This window comes from Phyllostomus discolor, chromosome 5 (assembly GCF_004126475.2).
Source record: "Phyllostomus discolor isolate MPI-MPIP mPhyDis1 chromosome 5, mPhyDis1.pri.v3, whole genome shotgun sequence".
In the NCBI taxonomy this organism is placed as follows: Eukaryota; Metazoa; Chordata; class Mammalia; order Chiroptera; family Phyllostomidae; genus Phyllostomus; species Phyllostomus discolor.
The window spans coordinates 53,998,469-54,008,433 of NC_040907.2; positions in this window are offsets into that span (position 1 = coordinate 53,998,469).

Here is a 9,965-nt window from a genome sequence, read left to right on the forward strand (position 1 = left end):
AACTATACTGCTTCATTTTGTTCATGTGTTTGATTTACTCAAGAAAAGTGACACAGATTTGAGTGGAGGAGATGGGTGGGTCCCTATGAGTTTGGTGGATATCTATTCCCTCTCCCCCTGCTTGACATACATCTTTATCCTAATTGTGTTGTCCTACCTTTACCAATGATACAAATAAATTAACAATGTTCAGCATCTCAAACTTGATTTCACACTTCTTAGTGAGTTCATGAAATTTCCATGCTTCATCATTTCCAGCTACTCACAAAAAGCATGTGTGAAATAACTGTGAAGGCAGAGAAGCCAAACATAAAGTTGTAATAATTCATCTGTAAAAAGAAAAATCTGTATATGGTATTTGAGTACTGAGAGGACTTTTTTTCATTTGACATTCAATGCCAACACTATACAATTCTGCATCTGTCTAAGAAACAGGAAGATGAATATTATAGGGCTGCCAAAACAAGGTGACACTGTAATTATCAGGCGTTTTTAAACTTCCCCATATTTTCCATGTGCTGACAATGGCTTCAGCCATTGTCTTATAATCTTGTCTTATTCAGTTGAATTATTTTTCCCCTTTTAACTAAGCTTTTTTAGCAACGCTTTGTTAAACTTCAGCTGCAAAGTAATTTTAAAACCTTATAATTTATCACTTTCTACATCTTTATATTCAACTTATTGACAAATACTAGGTATGCAACTGTAGACACAGTTTTCAAAAAGAAGTATAATTGGCATGGTTATTTATGACTTTTCCTGTTATATAATTTGCATTCCTCTGAATGGAACAAATAATACAGAGGCAATAATTCTACTTTTCCATATGCCACTATTAACATATCTGTAAGAATCTTATCATACTTCAGATACATTTATTGAATACTACTCTCAATGAGAAAAAATAAAAGCTTGATTGTAACTATTAATATAAATTTTCTCTATTCAATGTCTCAATTCATCAGGAACTAATAACATTGCACTTTTTATTTTTTATTCTTTTTGTGGTCAACACATAACAGAGCAGCTGAGGTGTATGATAATCAAAGAATTGTTCATGGTTGAATAAATGTAATACTCTTGCTTCACCAGTGCAGCATATTAAAAAAGTCCCCTGTAATATTTAGGTTAACTGATTAAGGCATTCTACTGGATTTCTGATGTTACAGGCTTGAAATATAACATTGGTGGGGCAAGGAATTACTTTATCCATCTCTTATATGACATTAAAATTGAATAGAAATGTTTCTTTTTAAAAATAAATGCAAATAAATTAATAAAGCTGTAGTCCAATCTTGGCTATGCTAGTGGATAAATAAACATTAATTTTCTTTTTGCAAGGAAGACTACCACAAATAGCTTTAGATATTTGGAATTGCAAAAATAATCCAGTGGTTTAAATATGAGAAAGTGTAGATATTTATTTTTGCAGAAATCTCATAAAAAACCTTTTCTACCAAATTCTAAATGGATTGGCTATGGAGGTCTACATTAATATGCATTTTAGCAACACATTATCTTTCTCAATGCCTCTTTGCTGAGTTAATATAAATACACATACTATATTCATTTTTATTTCTTAATCTATCCCCACAAAAAATTCTTGTTCCCTCAGCTTTCTTTGCTAGTGTTCTCTCAAATTTTATTATATTGTTAAAATTAAAAGAACTAAACAGAAGCAACCACAACAACCCAGAGAGGAAAAAGTTTATCCTGCCATATCTAAATTTCTTATAATTTTTATTCATATAGTTTACATTACCCTATTGTTCTTTCTGGATTAGAATTCTTTTGGAAAAAAAGGAACTATGTATTTTACTTCTTTGATTCCCTAGTGTTTAAGTGTGATATATGCTGTATGATGTATAGCACATAATAATCTAACAAATATTGGTCAGATTATACACATAGATACATTTTAAGAGTAGAACATGACTTTCAGTGAAAAGTTCTAGGTATACTCTATGGTATAATGGAATGCCAGTAAGTGGTTAGTAATTATGGTTCTTAATTATTGAGAAAAAGAAGACAAGTCAAAAACACATTTGTCAATTGCCTTAACTTGGTAACCTAAGGTAAATTCTGAATTATAAACTGTATTAACAATAAATACACACATTTTCCCAATCAAAGGTTAATAAATTTTTCATGAAAATCTTAAGGTAATATCATATTCGATATTTAAGTAACTTGAAATATAATGTAAGATAAAGATAGTGAGCATAGATTTTTAAATTCTATGATTTTTTGTGAATTAATATTACCATTTTAGATGCATATTGAAACCACAATTATTTTGGGGATCCAGTTGGTAACACAATTTTATTCCTGTATCTAGAAGTTAATCTAAATAACTTACATGATTCTTAGGTAGATATAAAGGTGTCAAATAGCTTTTGAAATTCAGCTACCAAGTAGTTATAAACTGCTTATTTAATATGATATTTAATATCTTAATCTTAAAAAGACAGTCAGTGAAAATGAAGTTTAATACTCCATAATCTTGTGCTGCAAATTTCACTGAGAATTTAGAAGTAAAGGTTTAAGTATGAGTAATAGTGATCTGTCACCTCAGGAAAAGCTAATTAGATCACTCATGCTTCCCTGGAAAATAAGCAGAGGGCACATGAGAATGTATATAACATCGGTTCTAACCTGATTTTATTATAATATGGACATTTAAAAGTAGTTAAAATGATGTAGAAATATAACTGGAAATCATTTGGCTCTTTCTCTCTAATTAAACCTACCTGGTTGAATTAGCAGTCCATGATATAGGGACAAACTTAGTTCTGATATTATGAATCTTAAACATGTAATTGGTCTCCAGTTTCTTGTTAATGATGCTGTTTTCCAAAAGATTACATCTTTTTATGATGTGACAAAGGGTTTTTCCCCCTCAGTTTGGCTCAGTTCTGTGTGTATTACTTTTTAAATCAGGACTCACTTACCTAAAGCTAATAATCTTCATGATATACCCATCTTTGTGTTTCTATCCACAAAACCCCAATGGACCATTGGCCATATTGCACAATAAGAGAATGGCCTCTTAAAAGTCTTAGCGTTCCGAGACTGAGCCATGCAATGGAGAAATTACAGGGTTAATGAACAGTTAAACTTTAGAATCAGGTTGAATGCAGTCTGTAGCTTGGCTACCAATTTCTTAACTGGTTTACTGGATGATTTGCAGACTTACCTTCTTTAGCCTCATTTTTCTCATATATCAAATGCAGATAAAAGTGGTTACCTCATATGGTTTTTGTGTAAACCAAATAATACCAGTAAAATACCTGATGCTGTATACTATGGACCAGTATTATTTTTTATTTTTAATAATAAGGATAATAACAACAAGCAATTTGATGGCCCACATTGTACTCTATTAAACAGTAGCTTGCTACAATTTGTCTCTTTTTTAGATTTTACTTATTTATTTTTAGAGAGAGGGGAAGTGAGGTAGAAAGAGAGGGAGAGAAACATCAATATGTGGTTGCCTCTTTCATGGCCCCTACTGGGGACCTGGCCTGCAACCCAGGCATGTGACCTGCATAGGAATTGGACACTCGACTGTTTGGTTCTCAGGTTGGTACTCATCCCACTGAGCCACACCAGCCAGGGCAAGTTTGCTATGATTTCAGCTGTATTTTTTCTACCACTGGTAAATTCCAAAGTCTCATTTTTTTTTTCGACTCTGAATGTGTCCAACTAAAAGGAGAGGAGAATACTATCTCCCACTAGTATTTCTGAAACTTATTTTGTTATTTAACAAACATTCATAGAGTGGTTAATATGTAAGAAGTATCTTATAGACACTTAAATACTACTTTATATAATTCTCATAAAGATTCTACTTCTCCTCATGTTACAAAAGACACAGCTGCAGCACAGTGAAGTTTTATAACTTCCCTGATGTCAGTTAGCAGCAGAAAGTGACAGAGCAAGGATTTTAATAGAGGCAGTCCTTGGTTTTAGAAAGAACTATAGGATCTGCTTGTCTCTCACATTGGATGGTGGGCACACAATGCAATATACAGATGATGTATCATAAAAATGTGTACTTGAAGCCTATGTAATCTTGTTAACCAAGGTCACCTCAATAAACTTAATAAACAAGTAGAAAACTAATTAAAATAAATAAATAAAACTAAATAAAAATTAAAACTATAGGATCTGCTTCTCTCTTATGTGGTTCTACAGCACCAGGTTTTAATGAGGCTGCTTCACACCCCACTTCCCTCTAAAGTAGCTGATGATGCTGCCAGCTCCTGGCCTGCTGCTGCTCCACTTTTCCCTCCTTCTCAGCCACTGCTGCTGACAAGTCAGTAGTCCTCTTCCCAGCTGCTTCCAGCCTCCAGCTGCTTTGAAGAGAGACACAGCTCTTTTAACCTTGGAACAAAGTACATTTTTATCTTGTGGGTGTTAGCAAAGATAAACACTCATGTATAAATCTTGATATCCCCTTGCTTTCATTTCTATTGGACAGACTCCCAAATTTTGGATCGATGGATTCAAGAAAACACACACTTCAAATGTTAATGAATCTGACAAATTATATTCTGAAAAGGCAATGCCAAATTGTACTGCAACCAATAATATGTTGGAGTGACTATTTCACCATGTAACTGAATAATTAGAGGCTATCAATGTTTTTAAGTGCTATTTTGTCATTTAGATAGGCTGAAAATTTGTATCTTATTATTGCAGTTTGCAATAAGGTTGAGCATCTCAAATTTATTGGACATTTTCTCTTTCATAAATTGATATAGATGTTAAAATGTGTCCTTTACTTATCAATATGCAAGGAATTTGTTTGTGTACTCAATAAAAGAGAGCTGGGAAAGGGAATAGTAAGGAAGAGTGTCTTCAGCAGTCTTTAAACCCATCAACTGGGATGGACAAGGATCACATACACACACAATGAATGTGAAATTACTTCTCCCTACATGGGTCAGTAGGAAACCAGAGCATTGGTACGATGGTGCACTTCAAGGCCTTTCCCCCTTCTTCACAGATAAAGGGAGAACCCCCAGAAACTAGTCATGACTATCCCCTTTGGATCCTGTGGGACTAATGATATTATGTGCTTTATTTATTGCCCATGTCTCTGCTCCAAGAACAATCGTGCTCCTACATCACCCAACACTCATCCCCAACTTTCTATTCTTTCCCAGCCTTACAAAGCTCATAAAATCTTTCCACTGGGCTCTGGGGAATTCATGGTTTGTTATCAGTAAAATCTGCCATATCTTCAAACTACTAATAAAAAATCCCATCACTGTTTTCCACTTGAAGAAAATAAACCCTGATGTAAGGACAAAGCGTTCTCTGCACCCTCTCAAAGGGGTGGGTTTTTTATTTCCTTCAGCCTTTTACTCTAGGCTGGAAGGTGGTACATGTCTTTGATCCCCATTTTGACTTTCACACTAGTTTTTCTTAACACCCTCTAGCTTTATATATTGTGTTATCATATTATGTCACCCCTATTTTATTGGACACCTATTGACTCCCCAGCTCCATTTCCTCTGTCTTCTCAATAATGTTATCTCTTTACTCACAGTCACTTTTTCTAAGACTATGCCATCTGAATCTTTAACAATTTTGACATGCATGCAAATGATCCAATAACGCCTTAAACTTTCACTTCTTGAAAGTGCTACTCCCATTAGCAAACTTAATTTGATACATTTCCTTTTGATGACCATTGCCTTCATAGCAGCTTACTTTTACCTTATACTTGATATAACCTGTTAAACCTCCAATTCATTAGCATTACCACATTTTCATTGTTCCTAACTCCTTTAATATATCCACACCTTTCCTTAGCCAAATTAAATTCTATGGTTAATCTTTGTATCCGTTGTTTTCATAGTGTCTCAATTTTCTCAAACACTTCTCTCATTTCTTTGAAGTTTCTTCATAACAAAAAATTATGAACATAGTTAAATTCAATTCTCTGCCTTGCCAGTCTCTGTCTTTTTCAGCTGGTGACATTGATTTCTAATGCATTGAGACACTGAATTCATTCATTTCCCACCAACATATAACCAACTACCAGCCTCTGTACCCACATACTTTTCCTTCCCCTCCTCTGACCATAAATCAAGGTTTCTCAGCCTTGGCACTATTGAAATCCTGAACTGGATAATACTTCATTATTGTAGCTGTCCTGTGCATTACAGGATGTTTAGCAGCATCTATAACCTCTACCCATTAAATGTACATAGAAACTCCTTTCCCAGTTGTGACCATCAAAAATGTCTCCATGAATTGTCAAAGGTTCTCTGGCAGGGGCCAGGGAGTAAGCAAGTGATCTCTCTTTTTGTGAATGATATCTTTTGAAAATCACTATCATAAATGAATTTTTTGTAGTCTTATCTAAAGCCAGTTTCTCCCCTTGTTTTCTCATCCTTTTTTACTTAGCTAAGAACATGGCTCCAAAACTTACATCTTCCTTGTCTCTTCTTTATCATCTGTGTTTCACTCTCATTTTATAAGCATGCAAATATGTGGTCATTTCTTCCATTTTTTTTAAAGGACAATAAATAAAAGGGGACCCCCATTTTCTTTTCATTTTTGTCTACTTTTCTACTTGTACCCTTCATTTTAGAGCTGTCTAAAACAGAAGAAAATCATAGATAAACACATAGCAAAGCATGTGTAAACAGTGCAACTTTTCAGGAGAATTGGATAGCACAATAAAATGGTAAATTTATTTTTCAAAATGTATACCATAAACAATTCTATTTGGATAACATTTGGGTCAGTTTTAATGTAAAAGTAGATTTTCCTGTTCTCAAAAACAAAACAAAACATAAAAAAATCATTTCAAATTTTCATGGCTTACCTCAGCATGACTTACCTCAGAGGTCCTTACTGTTCATAGCTATCTTGGAATGCAAAGCTTTCAGGAATGTGAAACTTCTCCATGATATGTTGTATGGTAACTTAGTCAAATGTCTGAGGCTAGGGAAAAGCTGTCAGATTTACTTTCTTAAAAGAAAAATTTCTGAAGAGTTGTGTGTACTCACTGTGTCTAATTCTTCTTTCTTAGACTCATTGTAGTCTGGCTTTTGCTCCCACCAATCCACTTAACCTGCTTTTGTTATGGTCTCTGATAACATCCACATTGCCAAATTAAATTGTCAGTCCTCTTCTTGCTACATCTACTATCAGCATTGAGCACATTTGATAACTGTTATGCATTTTCTTCTCACGGTTTCCATTCTATCAAATTTACTACATATTTTCCCCATTTCACTGGTTGCTTCCTGTCAGATTTCTTTGCAGGCTACTCCTCATTTTTGTGAACCTTAAATATTAAAACACACCAGAAATTACTATTTACTATTTTTTTCTTTTCTCTCTGTACTCATTATTTTGGTGATCTCAAATGTGAGTTCTAATTTCAACTGTCAATCCATGACTACCAAATGCATTTCTTTAACATATCTCTCTCAAAAACTCAAGTTCTTTCCTTGACATCTTGACTTGAACATCTAATACCTTCCTTGAAATTACCATATTGAAAGTCAAACTTCTGATTTTTAACCACTCTACCTGAGGTTGTTCCAATCTCTGTTATTGGCACCACTCTTCTTTCAGTTATTTGGGATAAAAAAAAATGGAGTCATCTTTAACCCCTTTCTTTCTAATGAATCAAACAGTACTTTCAAAATCTTTCCAGAAACCAGCCACCTTCCAACCTCTACTACTACTATCACTGGATTGAGCCAGCATAAGCATCATCACTCACTTGGATTGACAGTAGCCACCTATCAAATTGTGGTAGAAGGTATTATTATTCCTAGTTATCTACAAATTTATTGTCCTTCCCTTCAAGAGTATGATTCAGACCTGCCCATTTCCATGTAACTTGCAGTCAACGTCAGCTTCATGGATGTTTGACCTTCACTTGGTTTTGTGCTCTGCTATTGCCATCTTGAAATGTCTAGTGATTGTCAAACAAGAGTTCTCGTATTTTAATTTTGCACTGTAGTCTTCAAATCATATGGCCAATACTGCTTTCAATGCCATTCCTTTTAGGAGAAACATTGATTAATGCAATGCATGGATGTCAGGTGGCATTTCTAGAAGCTTAAAGAGTTGTTTTCTGTCCCAGATATGAACAATGCCTTTATCCTGGATGCTAAAATGAACAAAGACTTGGGGAGAAAAGCCAAAGCTGATCCTAGCCAACATACAACATGAATGAAGAATAAGTATTTCTTGTATAAGTACTGAGAATTGGGAGTTTTGCTATCTTAGAGTAAACTAGTGAAAACTGACAGATTTCTCTGCTTCGTCACCTTGTCTAACCACAGTATATTTTAGAATCAATAGTCAAACTGAGTCTTTTAACAGTGTGGTTAAATCATAGCATTACTCTGCTCAAAACATGCCAATGATTGGCTGTTTCACTGAAATGAAAAGCTGAAGTCCTGGCACTGGCCAAGTATAATTTCTCTCTCACTACTCACTTTGTTGACCTCATCTCTTTCTGTGCTCCCACATTTTTACCATACCATAAAATACTATTCTCCTTGTTGTTTCTTGGATATGCCAGATGTGGTCCTTTTCTGTAGCAGTCATATTTTTAGAATGATCTGTGCTTTGCTAACTTTGCTCAAATCTTACTTTCCCAATGAGGCAAATTTTGACCACTCTGAATTAGATACTGTATTCCCCTTAGCAAATTTGACCCTCTATTTTTCTACTTTTCATTCAACTATTTATTAATTATATATATTTTATTTATACTCTGTATACTCCCATGAGAACATAGGCTTCATTGAGAAAGAGGTATTGTTTCCACCCAATTTTTCCAAGTTCCTGAAATACTGTGTAAAACATAGATGATGTTTCATAATCATTTGTTGAATATTTCAAGATTGAAAGAGGTATATGTATGAATACATTATTTTAAATAATTTCTGCTCATAAGCCTTTAAGTCTCTTGGTCCTCTCTTATGTCCTCATATTCCTTTGGCAAAATCCTAACTTTAATTAATCTGTATACTCTGTTCAGTGACTCTACATAGTAGCTGAATATTGCTGGAGTAAAGCAGACAAGTATGTTGAGTTGTTTCACTTCACATTTAGGACTGCCGACCTTTCTTGGGCCCTTCGTTTTCCTTAATTCTACCTGGCAGTGACACTATAGTTCCCTGCTCCATTCACTCTACATTTCCCAGATGAAAACCCTCTGTCTTTTGCTTTTGTTAAGCATCCAACCTCTTACCTTTTATTCTAAGTCTTACCTAAATTTCTTACTTTTAAATTCCATGACAAAATAGAAGCTCTAAGAAGAGAACTTCTATGAACTCTCATACTCATAAACACTAATAATCCCATGTTTTTGCCCACATACTATGCCATTGTTTCGATTATGTTGGATAATCTCTCCATACTCATATTAAATGTCAGCCTTTTAGGTCGTGTGGTGGGAATCATATATTCTTGCTTCTTCCGAAGTAGTCTAAACCCTTTATTTTTCTAAAATTTGCAAATTAGAGGAGTCAGTTAACTTTGTAAAGTGTACACAGCTTATATAGTACAATTAATCTCCTATTTGTTATTAAACTTTATTTTAAGGGAATGTTTTATGATTCCTTAAACCTAAGTTGACAGTATACATTTGCCATATTACCCCAGATTTAACATTCTTATTTACATTCTTCCTCTATATTTAATCACTTATTTAATAAACTGTAAATTTCACAAGGGCAATAAAGGTATCTTTTCATATTTCACAATTAAATTCCAAGATTTTAATAAAATTTTACTTTTACCACCATGGTTCTTCCTCTAGTCTCTTCAATTCTATCTCCATTATTAATAATGACTTGCTTTTATTTATCACTCACTGCTATACCAGCACCATGCTGGTTCTCAAACATATTAGCTTGTTTATATATCACAATATGTTTTATAAAATCATTACATTTATTCACTTTACAATAAATCCA